This window comes from Petromyzon marinus, chromosome 11, assembly GCF_048934315.1.
Source record: "Petromyzon marinus isolate PM22_M1 ecotype Great Lakes invasive population chromosome 11, UKy_Petmar_22M1.pri1.0, whole genome shotgun sequence".
In the NCBI taxonomy this organism is placed as follows: Eukaryota; Metazoa; Chordata; class Hyperoartia; order Petromyzontiformes; family Petromyzontidae; genus Petromyzon; species Petromyzon marinus.
In genome coordinates, this window is record NC_133677.1 from 18801740 (window position 1) to 18817442 (window position 15703).

A 15703-nucleotide genomic window follows, 5' to 3' on the forward strand; every position below is an offset into this window, starting at 1 on the left:
CACATTTTTCTCAAGGTGCACTTCTGCGTGGAGACTCACTCTTGTCTCGTGGCCGACTCCATCTCCTCCTCCTCCTCCGCGATGACGTCATTGGTGCCACCACTTTGATTGGGGAATTTTTCAGACAGGCGTGTTACCGCACAGTCACCCACCGACTCCACTCCCCGCTCCGACTCCATTCCCCAATCCGAGTTCGAAGCCCACTCGCTCACAGAAACTGAGCCTGCAGTATTCTGATTTGACCAAGTGGACTCCGAAGTCTGCCTCCTTGCAGCAGGGACTTGGCAATCTCCCTGGCTGAGACGGAGGACTGCCGAGAGGCTGCAGGCCGCCACCGGCTCCGTGTCCATGGCTGGGCAAGGCGGGAAGTTCGCTTGCGGTGGCACGGCCCTGCCGCCCCACAATAATGGGTGGTTGAGGGCCTCCGTGGGTGTGAGGCGACGTTGGGGATCCCACCTGCCAAGGAGGCAAACGGAGGGAGTCAGGTGCCTGTTGCATTCTAAAATCGCTTCATTGAATCGTGGTCTGGGGTGAAATGAACAATTCTATCCTCAACACTTTTGTCAGAAACGATATTTATTTTAAAAAGCGACGAGATGAAGAAACGATGCCCCGGTGTGACACAAAACTTTGCAGTCCTAGCCCAAATGACACGTGAGGTCTAAGATCGTTTCCAGTAATGTTGATGGTAGACGCAAAGTGATTTATATTTAATTATTTGTACGAGGTGAAATGTAGACAATAGTAACAAGTCTCTTACTGAAGGCACCCGCGGAGAAAATTTATGAACTTTTGATTGCGGGTTCCCAGAACCGCCTTCAAAGACACGGAGCACGGGACGATCCGTTTCCCGTTGACGACGGGGCGATTCTTTTTGTCTGTTTATCGGAGAGAGACAAAGAAAGAAACACTGAATTAGTTGTGGCGATCAGTACAATGCGGGGGCGGTCCTTAACCCTCCAATTGCGATGTTTGCAAATATGATTCCATGTTGGCGGTCGACTACAGCCTGTCATCCCTCCAGGGTCGATAAAATTTGTAACCGTTTGAGAGACGTTTGCAGTAGTCGTGTGGAAAGGATGGCTCCTAAGCGTTAAAGTGAAATTCCCACTCTCACCTCTGGGCCACCGGAGGAGACGAGAACCTCCTGATACTTGTTTGAGCAAGGAGACACTTTGATGTTTATTTTAGTATTATATTATTATTTGCATCACTTGGAGAGGATGGTAATTTGTTGTACAAGCGTGCTTTTAAGCGTAATGTATTTCTCAATCAAGGACCCACAGTTTGTGTGGAGGGTTGTTCTCTGTGGTTGTTTTGTACTATGGTAGAACTGCTCTATGCTGATTTAGGATACCGTCGCATCTGCCACACAATTTTTTAAAATTGTGCTCAGTCATGCTGAAATATAGAAAAACGGCCACTCATCTTTATTAAAAATGTGATGGCCAGAATTCCATGTAATTAATACACACGTCCTTTGTTGGATTGCAAATCTCTATGGGTTTTCCAAATATACTGTGCTACCTAAACATAACCGTTCCTTTTAAAGTATTTTTTTCATAAGACTCCTTACTGTCGCACTAATTCAACACGTACTGACAAGTACGTTGCCAAGAGCGTTGTGACTTTTAAACCCAAATAAAGCACAGTTCATTTTTAAATTACGCGAAGCAGTTTCCATGCCTTTCTATTCAAGCACAGAGCACGAGACACGCGGCTGCACGGCCACGACTCTCCGGGCAGTGACAGCAGCAGCAACAGCTACGAACTCCAACACCACCACCTCACCACCCCCCCTGTCCACTCACCAAAGGAGATAATGTTGTGGGTCGAGGCGTCAATCATGGCTTTGGGTGGGAGCCCCAACATCTGAAACCAAGATCACAAGAGGGATGAGTTGGATGAGGTCCGTCGCTCGAGTGAACAGAGCGTGCATACGCTGCTCTTTGTCTCATTGAAACGTCGATGTACAATGAACTTTGCCTGCTCTTGTACATACTGTTTGCAGATATTTATCTCTATCATCAGGCGAAGCATACATATTTGGTCTTTAATTGATGACGTGGTTACTACGTGCGGCTTCGTTGCTCTCCAACACAGGCTCTGAAAGCCTCGGGGATTAACAACAAACAACAATAATCATAACAATAGTAATCATTCCAACGGACATCAGCCTGACGCTCTGATTCTCTGGTATTACCGATGAACCCGAAATCTCTCTTTACTCCTTTACTCATGCAAATGGTGCGTGATCACGCAGTGAACACGTCCACTCCTCTCCCGTGTACCGGCAGCTGAGCGACATTTTTTGACCAGTGAAAGGCCCAGAGGATGACGACAGCCCTGCACGTAACCAGCTTTGTCGCATGAGCCATCGCACAGCGGGTCTGATGATTGCTTGTGTTGCAGTCGAAACGTCGTGAGAATTTTATTATTTTATATTTTTATTATTTTATTGTTTCCCTTCTATGCGACTTTACCGAAAGAACCAAGAATACAAACTATATTTTTTTTATTTTACCAGTTTGAGGCCCCACTGAGCTATGGAGCTATTTTTCAGAAGCAACCTGGCTATCACAAATGTTATCTTCAACGAAGTGGCTTATCCCGTGGAAATTTATAGAGGCCAAATACTCTAAACGCGTGATGTTTATTCTAAATGTAGTGAGAGAGACATGCAACCTCAAAATATACAGCAGGCGACAGGGTCCGGATTGAATCCACGGCCTCCTGCGTACCAGGCGAGGTAGTTAACATATTGCCACTGTGGTGCCCTGTGGTCACGTGAGGCCTACCACTTCTGAATGGCTTGTGATGCATATTTGAACATTACTGCAAGCGTCTTAGCCTCATTTATTAGTCAGGTATTCGAAGGGAATATTGTCATTTGGTAACGCTATTTCAAATATCGCTCATTAAACGTTCAATTTTAATGCAATGCAATTGAGGGACTTTGTGGAGTCTTGTCGTGGTCTGGAGCTGTGGTTGTTGTGTTGCTACCTTGCCCAAGCTTGCATTTGTTGACAAATTGGCAGGAATGTATGTACTTTGTATTTTTAGCAATTTGCTTACATTTTCTCCATCTTGCCTCTCATCGGTTTTGGAAATAGCTCGCTGACCCTCCCCTACTGGACATATGTGAAAACGATCTTCATAGCTCATCGGATTCCTCCAGGATATAAAATAGATTCTGATTCTGATTAATCAGTGGCGCTGCGAACAACCTATTCCCTGTATTGCTGCGGGAAACTGCATCCACACATGATCAAGCACCCCTGTCTAATGCAATACACATGGTTCCTTTGTCATAGGCATGTAATTCTGCAAATGTGTAGAAATGTCTACCGTATGCGACTTACTCCAGACAAGGTTAGACTATTAAATGTGACCTGTTGTGACACGTCTAATGTGTATTGTGTGGTCGTTAGCACAGAAAGATGCATCTGGCAATGTCCTAATGGACCAAAAATAGTAAAAAGGAGGCTGGGTCTGTGTTGTTCAGAGTGACCACCATATGCAGACTCTTGTACGTACAAACGAGTTCGGTTCCATAGGTCTGTTCGTAAGTCGATTTGTTCGTGAGTCCAACTTTACTCCCGTCGATTTCAAACACGTTTTACGATTTGTACACTAAACACGGGGAATGGCTTTAACAGTTGCCTCTGGTTCTTCACGTTCTGCAGATGTAGATGCCACCATCACCACCTATTGTGCGGTGGTTGAACTTGCGACTCTCGGTCCGAACAGGAAACTGGACATACGGACAGGTTTGATCATATCTCTGTATGTTCGTAAGTCGAATGTTCGTAAGTAGAGGAGTCCCTGTGTAGTGGCATAGAATGGTAATGTAACAGTATTGCGCTGGCTGCTGGCAGGGAAAGGGATCTGCGGCTTACAGCCCTGACGTCAGCAGGCCAGGTTATACACAAGAGGGGGATCTAGGGAAAGGTCGCAGAAGGGGCACTGAATTCATAATGATACAATAATTCAGTAACACTGTACAAGTGTACAGCACGTCAGATCATTACATGGCCTAACCCTGGTTGGAAACACCGTGGGAGTGAAGAAGAAGATGGATTAATAATCATTATTATTTACATTTGTAAGGTGCATTTCATCCGTATGCCACCAGACTTAACTTGGAGTGTCTAAATTCTCTTTGCCCACCAGAATGAACAGACCTCATCTTTCCCACCCCTGCAGACTTGGTATTAAAGTAGATACATGCTAATGTTTACAAAGTAACGGACTCTTGACCAATTTCATTTCCACATAAATCAATCATTCGGAAATAGCCCCAACTATACCCCACCAACTACAGCACTCTAATATTGCCTCCTCGTTTTGCCTCTTCCACCTGCCTCATGCTCGTCAGCACCGCCTTTCGTGCAGCCATGCGGGTGTGAGGTCATCATCACGAGAGGCCGTGCACTTCATCGTTTGCACGCGGCGGAGCAACCACTGAAGTCAAACGTTTACATACGTGCGGTTTAGTGGGGTCATTTCCGAGCGAACTCGGTTTTAAAGTGTTTATCGTTGAATGTGGAAGGGTTTGGGTTAGTTTTCGGGTTACCACCTTTTCCACTATGGAGATCAAACCCAGACCTATGTTTCAGTCGGTCTAGGTCTGTCAACAACCATGCAGTTGTAAAGTTCAGCACAGTACCGGTACCAGATCTCGGTACAAATAAATTCATGCCACCCAAACACAGATGCCAATTCACAGACTGTCTCGGCTGGACCGGGACAGGAGGTAACCCAAGGGTAGTGGGAGGATATCCGCTTTGTGAGCTATTTGTAAGTAATGCGTTTAGAGTATTTGGCTACTATAAATTTCCACGTGATAAGCTACTTCGTTAAGCTATAATTTGTGGCCAGGTCGCTTCTGAAAAAGAGCTATATAGCTCTCAATGGGCCTTACCTGGTAAATAAAAAATAGTTTACTTTAATGCTATACACACTTGAATTTTACTGCGGATGTTTTAAAACATGTCCTGTCTAACTGTCCACTTTGTTTGAATTTCAGTGGGAGAAGATGCTTCTCACACAGACGTTAAAGCAGGTACCAGAGTCCACCTGAAGCTACTGCAGTGTGCGCCTCATATAGGATTCCGTCCATTACTGTTGGTGCGATGGTTTGGATTTTCAAGTTGAAATCTACTAGTTCATTTTATTTTTACCCAGGCGACAACTCAATTGTCAAGGGTAGTCCTGTTTGGAAGAGGCTATCCTCGTCTCTTGAGTTCCACATCTTGGAGAGGATGTGATTAGTCAGCATCGATGTCATTTTAGTTGGTGTCACGCATCATGCGTGCATTCTTAAATTACTGACGCTGACTGAAGACTGAAGATGCAAGTGTGCCATCTGACAATGATAGTTATCGAGCCATTTTTTGCCATTGCCAATCTTCCTTTGTGCTCTGTCAGATTCTGGGATAACACGGCCTTGGTGAAGTCCCCTGGACTTGTGTAATTTCTGTATCAATTTTTTTTTTTCATTTTGAAATCTCTGCTCCACTTCCTTCAATTGCATCCATCTGCACCTCCGATTAGCACGGCTGGCTGACGTACGGCGTGAAAGAGGTTCAACGCACATACCTACAAGGAGTGTAAATTCATACGGTGCCAGAAACTCTGCACGAGTTCGTGCCGCGTTCTCCCGATGTTGCCGTCGATGTTTGTCCAGCGACAAGCCATTCGTTGCCACGCGCGAACCTGTCTCACCTCCACAATCACAGGGCCGAGTGCGTGACGTGTCCGGCAAGCCGTGTGATGTGTCTGCGGATGATAATCTTCAGCAGAGGCCTGTGCCTTCTCCCACAGACGCCGCGCAACTGACGCCGCTCCCAGCACCGCCGACCTCTGCTTCCCCGGCCACGGCCACGGGGAGTTCCTCTCCTCTGCTGGACACCCCGTGTGCTGGACCTGCTGCTCCACCACACTTGCCTGCCCACTACACAGGCACAAAGCGGTACGGGCAGAACTAATGCATAAATGCTTTCAACATAAGTTGGAGAGAGCTGAGCCTTTCTAGGAATTCGGCAATGCTTTCCCACATGTGACTGCTCCCGATATATGACTCGAGAGCATGTAGGTTTTGCTTGCAGGCCACACACACACACATGAATGATGTGTTTGGTATTATCTCATGGAAAATAATAAGTTGCACAAGGGTCAGGGTCATGCCCCATTCATTCTGAACGATTAAACCAAACTGACCCACGTTCACACACGAGAGCAGAGAGGTTGGCTGCAGGGTGACGCACGCGAAGAACGCGTCACTGTGAAAGAGTTAGAAGGTCCCCCTTCGTACCTTCTTACTCTCCCTCCCACCCCCCTCCTTCCGGTCAGGTGATTTTGAAGTGTCGTCGTCACGCGAGGACGTGGACCGAGACAGCGCGTGGAACCAGTGGCTGCGCTCCGAGATCCCGGGACTCTTCCTGCTGGCCCTGCACACATTTACCGTGAGTCGGCGCAGATGTGGCCTCGCGACTGGGGCTGCCACCTGTCGGCGTTTGACCCCCGGACAGTGTTCGGGTGGCAGCAGGAATTGATTTGTGTCGAGATCTGGTACCCCGGGTATGGCTATGGTTGAATTTTATCACCGTGAACTGCACAGTTTTAACAATAGACCTGGGCTCGCTGAGAAATGTGCCTGGGTTTGCTCTGTCGTGGAAATGGTGGCAACTGTACTTGGGGCATCGGCACGTTTATTCGCGCTCCGGCTCCATTTACACCGAGAGTCACGTGCTTGTCTCGTGTGGGGAGTGGTGGTGTAGCTGTTAGGGGGCATCCATTTAGTATGTATGCATGGAGGGGGGAGGAGGGGTTAACCCAAATGCGTACGCTTGCGTATGGGGGGGTCTACTGACAATATGTAAGCCGACTGCAATTGCATGAATCTGCCCATCGCAGTGACATGGGGAAGTAATTGCTTCCGACAAAGGTGTTCTATGACCTTTTAAATCGTACTCAGGTTTGAGAACGGGGACAGTTTGCATTCATGATCCTGAATCATGACAATTCCTTGACTCTCCGGCAGTGGTGATACGTTCCATCAGTAGGAATCGTGTATATGTGTGTACGTGTATGCACAGCTGTACCCATTGGCTTCTGTTTTGGTCATGTACGTTTCTTTTTTATTTCGTGGAATATCACTTGCTGTTCTCCACGCGGTGAGTGCTTTGTGTAGATAGGAATCATGTTATGTAGAGAATATAAATCTTATTCAGTACCTCCATATGTCTCCCACAGACGAGCGGGGAGACAGCAGCCAGGCAGTGAGCCGGCAATCCCAACAATCGCCCAAGCTCTGCGGTTCTCTTTACATTCCGATATTTGCAGCCACTTACTGAGTGTTTACATGTGGGGGGAAACCAGTACACTCGCAGAAAACGAACGAATGTGAGCAAGGGGGCAACGTTCTATCCCGTGCAGATGGAAAGGATTCCACAGTTGTGTTCCACTGCCTCCTGGCAAGCCAGGGTATGACTCATCCTCGATGCCCACCGGAAGGGAGATTGCACACTTGCAATTTAATTCCCTGAGATTATTTATATCATGGGGTAGGCAGTGACAAAGCCCTTGACTCACTTAACATGAACATGCGGTCCAGTGCATTGTACGTGCGAGGATACTCGGTTTCCACAATGTATGAAAGTGTGTTGAACTTGAATCTTGACTTAAAGCTTTCAAGACTGCAGGAATTAATATTTTTGGGGTCTTTCGGTAAAGTCACGTAGATAGAACAATAAAATAATAAAAATAAAGTGAATACAAAATAATAATAAAAAATATCACGACGTTTCGATCGCAACACAAGCAATCTTCATCATTTTTCTCCTGATGACGATTGCTTGTGTTGCGATCGAAACGTCGTGATATATTTTACTTTTTTTATTCACTTTATTTTTATTATTTTATTGTTCAATCTACGTGACTTTATGGAAAGACCCAAAGAATATGTGTTGAACTTCTTTCGCAGTGTACGTAGCCAACCGTGCTAATCTGTGGTACATTAACACCTTGCCACAAATGCCCTGTTGCTCATGAGCACACCGACTCAAATGAATCAGGCGCAAGGTTTGCGTGATTAATTCTTACAAAGTGGGATCTATAATGAACAATATGGCTGAAGCTCGAGTTCTATTCATTTAAAACCAAACGTGTTTCTTACCAACCATACCTGGTGTTTGCACACAGATACAGATTATGGGCGATGCGTTCTACACCATTCGGAATGCGCTGTTGCAATGTGCAGCCACAGCTGCTGCAAAAATATTTGTCTCGGTTTGATCCACTGAACAATATCCACTGACCACACCGCACGCGCAACAATGATATAACTATGAACAAAAATACGAATAAATTAAGATGGTTTATTAAATATATTGCACGTAAGAAAATACAGCAATAGACGTAAAAATACATGGCAGTTTAACACGTAGGCTTTCGCGCCAAATATCCATAATACAGGTTTTATGGGTTGGATCGCGTAAATATATAAATGTGTCATTATGAGACCTCCTTTGCCAGTAGCAAGAGATAGTAATAGGTTTTTACCCTTTTATCTGGCACCAAAACTGACACCTTTATACAAGGGATCATGTTTGCAATAACCATAACACAAGCAGTCAAAATGCGAACAAAAAGAGACAACTCTGATAGTGATATACACTGTCCTTGAAGTTGATTGGTCCACACCCGAGACGGCTTTTCTTAGAGCCTAGTCTCCACTGGTGTTGGACCAGATGACGCCAAAAGGCATACAACTCATAAACAGCGCACTATCAGAGTATTGAGAGCTCGGGTTAAGCATTTACATTATGAGACCTCCTTTGCCAGTAGCAAGATATAGTAATATGTTTTTACCCTTTTATCTGGCATCAAAACTGACACCTTTATACAAGGGTCATGTTTGCATAAAGGTGTCAGTTTTGGTGCCAGATAAAAGGGTAAAAACCTATTACAATTTAAATGTGTCGTTAAACCCGCCACCACCCGACAGCCAACTAGTAAGGGTTGTCACGTAAACAGAACATGCCAATTCATCACTAGTATAGCACACCGGTGTGTGGTGTGTTGGAGAGCCAAGCCACAACATTTACCATCGGAGTACGACGTTTCAGTAATTACAACTAGCTTCATCAGGCAACAGCAAGATTTGGGAGAAGTCCACCTGTTTAATTCCTTATATAGATGCGTAGATGTGATGACAACACTTGTGAGCTCTTTGAGCGCAAAGTGGGGGGGGCATTAATGAATCAACGTACATTATACATGCACATTATGCTAGCCCATTGATCTTGTACTTAGTGTCCATTGTGTGTACTAAAATAGCCGTACAAACGGTAATTTGATGTTTCTCTTCCATGCAGCACTAAGTCGGTAGCTATCCAAACGATTAGAATTATTTTTATTTCTTTAAATTTCGATAGATTCTGTAATTAGTCTTGGCCAGTAGTAACTAGTTTTGCACAGAACTTCAACATTATCAAAATCAATTGAGTGTCCTTGTGGGCACGCGTGTTCTGCTACTGCTGACAGTTGTATTTGTGAGCATTTCATATTTCTGTGGTGTTCTTTTAGTCTCGTGCTGATCATTCGTCCTGTTTGCCCTACATAGCATTTGCCACAAGTGCAATTAATCCGGTACACACCTTCTGTTGATAGCTTCAGTAATAGAAAAGCAAAGAAATATTCAATAGTCCTTTTCGTAGGTTTCCATATGCCTTCTGAATTTGCCTGGCTGATCAAAGTTTCGACCGCAGATGCCATTGGTCAGGGGTCTCTTTGTCCGTTCTCATGTGGGACTCTAGGCATGATGGCAGTTGGAATGCTTTCCCACAGACTTGGCAAGACATTTGTTTTCTCACTCTAGTGACTATGGGAGTGAGGTGGAGTCGAGACGGGCGCTGGTCAGGCGTGGCGTTTCCCATCAGGCGCCTTCGTTCCATGCGCGGTCGCTGTGATAGCAATAACTTCGTTGCACGCAGGTGCGCCCTTTGCAGAAGGTGGCATTGTCTGCAACTCTGCCTCCTCACCACCAGGACTCGACAAGCTGCTGCTGCTGCTGGAGCTGCTGGTGCCATCCATGGCAAAGGCAATTCTTCCAGCACCATGACTCGCAGCCGAGTAGCTCTGACACACCTTCAACACCACATTGGCAAAATTGCCGTCATTCACCATGCCACGTGCGCCCCTTGAGTTCTTTCCGTGGGTTACTCCATATGCCTTCTGAGTTTGTAGGGCCGATCAAAGCTTTGATCGCAGATGTTGCAGCTTTGACCACCGGTCTTGTGCATTCTCATGTGGGACTCTAGGCACCATGCCAGTTGGAATGTTTTCCTGCAGACGTCGCAAGAGATTCGTTTTCTCACTCTAGTGACTCTATCAGATTCTAGTGACTCTATCGGATTCAACACCGCATTGGCAAAACTGCCGTTATTCACCAAGCCTGGTGCACCCTTTATCATGTAATCCTTTTCATGGGTCTTCATATGCCTTTTGAATTTTCCTGGCTGATCAAAGCTTTGTCCGCATATGCCGCCCCATTGATCACGGGTCTCCTTGTGCGTTCTTACGTGGGATTCTAGGCACCATGCCAGTTGGAATTTTTTCCCACAGACGTCACAAGAGATGAGTTTTTTCGCTCTTGTAACTCTACCGGATTGAGGTGGGGTCGAGACGGGTGCTGGTGAAGTGCCATCGATGGTAAAGGCAATTCTCCCAGCACCACCATGACTCGCAGCGGAGTTGCTCTCGCACATCTGATACAAAAGACAAAGGTCACGCGCATGACACCCGTGTCACGAGTGTACTCACAAAGGCATACTTAAGGTGACATAAGATTCATTACAACAGATTCATTATAACAGAACTCCTCAATAGTGCAGATCCTATCATCTACTATTTTACTCCTTATCCACCAAAATAAGTACTCTTTGGTTCTTTCGGTAAAGTCACATAGGTAGGAAAAATTAAATAAAAAATAATATATCACGACCATAAATGACGTCACGCGATTTTGGACGATTTTTAACCCCCCCCCTCGTTACACGGCGTCACAAAAAGTCAGACCCCCCCCCCTCAAGTATGACGTCACAAAGCTCTGCCCCCCCCAAAACCATATTTTCATTTTGAAAATAAAACATGCTTCAAATCGCTTTAAACTATTGTCATTGTATTTAATGTGGCGCTGCACTCTGATGTTGTAGGAGAAAACATTTATTAAAAAGTCTATTTAACTAAATAGAACGTGTCGTCTATATTTATTTAAAGTTGCGCATTTTGACGTGACGTCACATTTCTCAAACCCCCCCCCCCCCGTCACAAATGTCTGACCCCCCCCCTCCCCAGGTGCGTGACGTCATTTATGGACGGCCCCCACCGCCTTAAAACGCGAACTCGCGCTTGCAAACTGAAACCGCGGAACTTTTTTTGTTCAGCAGCGCGATCCTCCGCGAGATGTAATGAGTCGGCCTCGCGCTGTGAGTGAGTGTGAGTGAGACAGCACCGTCCCCCACTCCTCCTGATGTCGAGGGTAAATGGGCGAGGTTTAGGTCTGTGACTCATGCAGCTGCAATGGCTGCTTTGTGTACGCGGTCCAGACCTCCCCAGAGACCCTGGCTGACAGAGGAGGTGTTCAGGATGGTTGAGAAAAAGCGACAGGCCCACTCAAATCGTCTACAGCATCCCACGTCAGAGAATGAGGAGGCTTACCGCAGCCTTCGGTCGGAGGGTCGGAGAGACGTGAGGCGCTGCAAGGATGGGTGGTGGTCGCGGGTTGCTGAGGAGATGGAGTCTGCCTCAATGGCCCGCGATCACAAATCCTTATTTAACTCCATTAAAAAAGTAACCTACAGCACCACACCTATTACCATTGTAGGGGTAATCGTCACTCACAACTCTGTGGGCTGGTAGCTTCCCCTTATCGTTAATAGGGGGCGGAAGCGCTATCACGCCAGGGCTAATGTCCATGGCCCAAAAAGGGGCCAAGACAATAAATATCGTGTTGCCTCATCAGAAGTTTCTTCGTCAATTTATATCCACTACACCACCATTAGGGGAACGAAGGGTGATCCAATCTCCGACCCCCAGCGACAGGTTTGCAGATTTGCTGAGCATTTCAGTGAGGTCCAGGGGGAGGGGGAATCCCTCAGCCTGGAAAACATCATGGGACAAAGTGGGGATGACTTTGCTGAGGATGCGGTGCCTCAAATATTGGAGGAGGAAGTCACCCTCTGTGAGTGGCTGGCTGAGGTACCATCCGTTGAGGAAGTACTGAGGGCGATCCAGAGTCTGAGAACAGGAAAGGCACGGAGCGGAGATGATCTCCCAAGCGAAATGCTGAGGGAGGGTGGCGTTTGTGCGCAGACTGCCCTACATGACATCATAACAACAGTCTGGGCCACTGGACGGGTTCCGCAGGATTGGAAGGATGCCCTGGCGGTCCCCCTCTTTAAGAAGGGGGACCGCACTGACTGTAACAACTACAGGGGCATCTAACTCCTCAGTGTGCCGGGAAAGGTCCTGGCAAGGATTATTCAACATCGCCTTGCTAGGTACGCTAAGGAGAGGCTTGCGGAGCCCCAATGTGGTTTCAAGAAAGGGCGGTCCTGCAAAAATGTCATTTTTTCTGTCCGTCTGCTACAGCAGAGGTGGAGGGAATTCCAACTAGACCTACATCTCTGCTTTATTGACCTGGTTAAGGCCTATGATACCATCAGTAGGCCTGGGCTCTGGGTTGTTCTTCGTGCTTTCAGAGTCCCTGACCCTCTGCTCACACTCATTAACGACCTTCATGATGGTGAGCAGACCCGAGTAAAACTACATAGCCGGGAGTCAGAGCCATTCCCTGCGACAGGGATGTCCTCTGGCTCCAACATTATTTAACATCTATTTCGACCACATAGTTCGTGAAGCCTTCAGTAGCTGTACCAGAGGAATTTACGTCTGGTACAGATACAATGGGAGGCTGATCGATGCCCAGGTGCGGTCAAGGGATGTCTCCCTATTGGTCAACCACATTATGTATGCCGACGACCTGGTAATTGCTGCTCATTCAGAGGAGGAGTTGGAGGCGCTGCTGCTGAAACTGGAGTGTGCCACTAAGAGGTGGGGCCTTACCATCAGCCCCACCAAAACGAAGCACCTGCCTGGGTATTTTGTGCCATCGGGCACTCTACCCCCACAACTCCCAATCGGTGATTGGGCAGTTGGGGAGAGAGTGGAGAGTTTCCCATACCTGGGCAGTGTGCTCATGATCGGCTCCGGTTTAACAGCAGAGGTCTCACTCCAAATTAGTCGAGCGGCATTATCTTTTCATCGGTTGTGTAACGTGTGGAAACTACCTGGTCTGTCGCTCCGCATGAAGCTTCGGTTCTTCTCGGCCACAGTCGTTCCCTCCCTTCTCTACGCTTGCAAAACGTGGACCCCCCTAATGCAGCATCTTCACCGGTTAGAAACATTGAGGCTGGCCTGCCTACGATCAATCCTGGGTTTAACCAGGCTGGATTGTGTGAGGAGCTCACAAATCCTCGAAAGATCTGGACAAAGTCCCATTGGTGAGCTCCTCCAGCAGGCAAGGCTGTGTTGGCTGGGCCATGTAGCCCGCATGCCCAATCACCGCATGCCCAAACAGCTTTTGCTCGGCCGGATCGAGGGAGCTAAACGGGCGTGGCACGGACTAGAGAAGAGATGGAGTGATGTGGTACAGGAGGATGTGGAGCTGAGTGGACTTGCCAATGACTGGTACCAGCGGTGTCAAGATCGGCCTCTGTGGAGGAGGCTCGTGAAGGACGCTACTGGGCAGTTGGAGCCAGTCACCCTCCAACAACAACGGAGGGCGGAGGAGCGACGCTCAGAAAAACGAGCGGAGCGTCGGGTGGCTAAAGCTCAGCAAGTTGGCACAGTAGGGGGCACAGGTGGTGCATCAGCCAGTAATCTCAGTCATCTCAGTCAGTCGACCAGTGGCACCTGGGTCTGCCCCGTGACCTCCTGCCAGCCGGCGATCGACACTTCACGTAGCCTCAAGGTGCACATAGCCTGGCACAAGCGTCGTGGTGACGTCACCGCCACTTAGTGGCGAATGGCGGTTGTTGTTTTGAGACAGTAAGAGAGTGTGAGGTCGACTCAGCCTCAGATGAGTACCTGGTGCGGTGTGTCGTAAACATCGCTACTGGGGGAGACAAAGGCCGCCGTGGAGGAGAATCCTAAAATAATAAAAGCTTTTATTATAATAAAAGCTTTGATTATAATATTATGATATTATAATAAAAGCTATACTAAAAGCTTTTTAAATTAAAAATACAATTTTTTTTGAAATAATGAAAGCTTTAATTATTTAAAATTTATTATTTAATTTTTAAATTGGCAGAATCTACACGCCATATTCTTGGTTCTTCAGGTAAAGTCACGTAGATTTGAAAATAAAAATAATTACATTTAATTTAAAAATATAAATTTTAATATTTAAACTAATAAAAGCTTTCTCATTTTCAATTTATTATTTGAAATTTTAAAATACAAAAAAATAAAATACAAATAATAAATTGAAAATAATAAAAGCTTGTATTATTTTATAATAAATTGAAAATAAAAGCTTTTATTATTTTCAATTTATTATTTTAATTGTATTAACAGGTCCCTGCAGGGTGGGCTGGTAAGTCTCTGCGCTGCCTATTGCTGATTTTACACCCAACAGCACGAGATTTCACTTTGTTAAAGTATTGAAAGGGGACGGACGGACACATTAATCTATTGCAGGCTGGTACACTCAGTTTACAACTTCGTTCCTACCAGTATTATGACTTTACCGAAGGAAGCAATAATCTGGCGTGTAGATGCTGCCATCTGCTGGCCACCATTGTTGGGTGTAGATTGTGACTTAAAACTTTCGTGACTTCAGGAATTCATATTCTTGGTTATTTCGGTAAAGTCACGTCCATAGAAAATAAAAAAAATATCAAATCAAATAAAAATGTGAAATTTTAAATAATAAAAGCAAAAAACCCACATTCATATTCTTGGTTCTTTCGGTAAAGTCACGGAGATAAAAAACAATGCAATTTTAAAATAATCAATTGAATAAAAGCTTTTAATATTATTAAGCTTTTGTTATATTCAATTTATTATTTTAATTTTTAAATTGACAGAATCTACACGCCATATTCTTGGTTCTTCAAGTAAAGTCACGTAGATTTGAAAATAAAAATAATTAAATTTAATTTAAAAATATAAATTTTAATATTTAAACTAATAAAAGCTTTATCATTTTCAATTTATTATTTGAAATTTTAAAATACATAAAAATAAAATACAAATAATAAATTGAAAATAATAAAAGCTTGTATTATTTTATAATAAATTGAAAATAAAAGCTTTTATTATTTTCAATTTATTATTTTAATTGTATTAACAGGTCCCTGCAGGGTGGGCTGCGCTGCCTATTGCTGATTTTACACCCAACAGCACGAGATTTCACTTCGTTAAAGTATTGAAAGGGGACGGACGGACACATTAATCTATTGCAGGCTGGTACACTCAGTTTACAACTTCGTTCCTACCAGCATTATGACTTTACCGAAGGAAGCAATAATCTGGCGTGTAGATGCTGCCATCTGCTGGCCACTATTGTTGGGTGTAGATTGTGACTTAAAACTTTCGTGACTTCAGGAATTCATATTCTTGGTTATTTCGG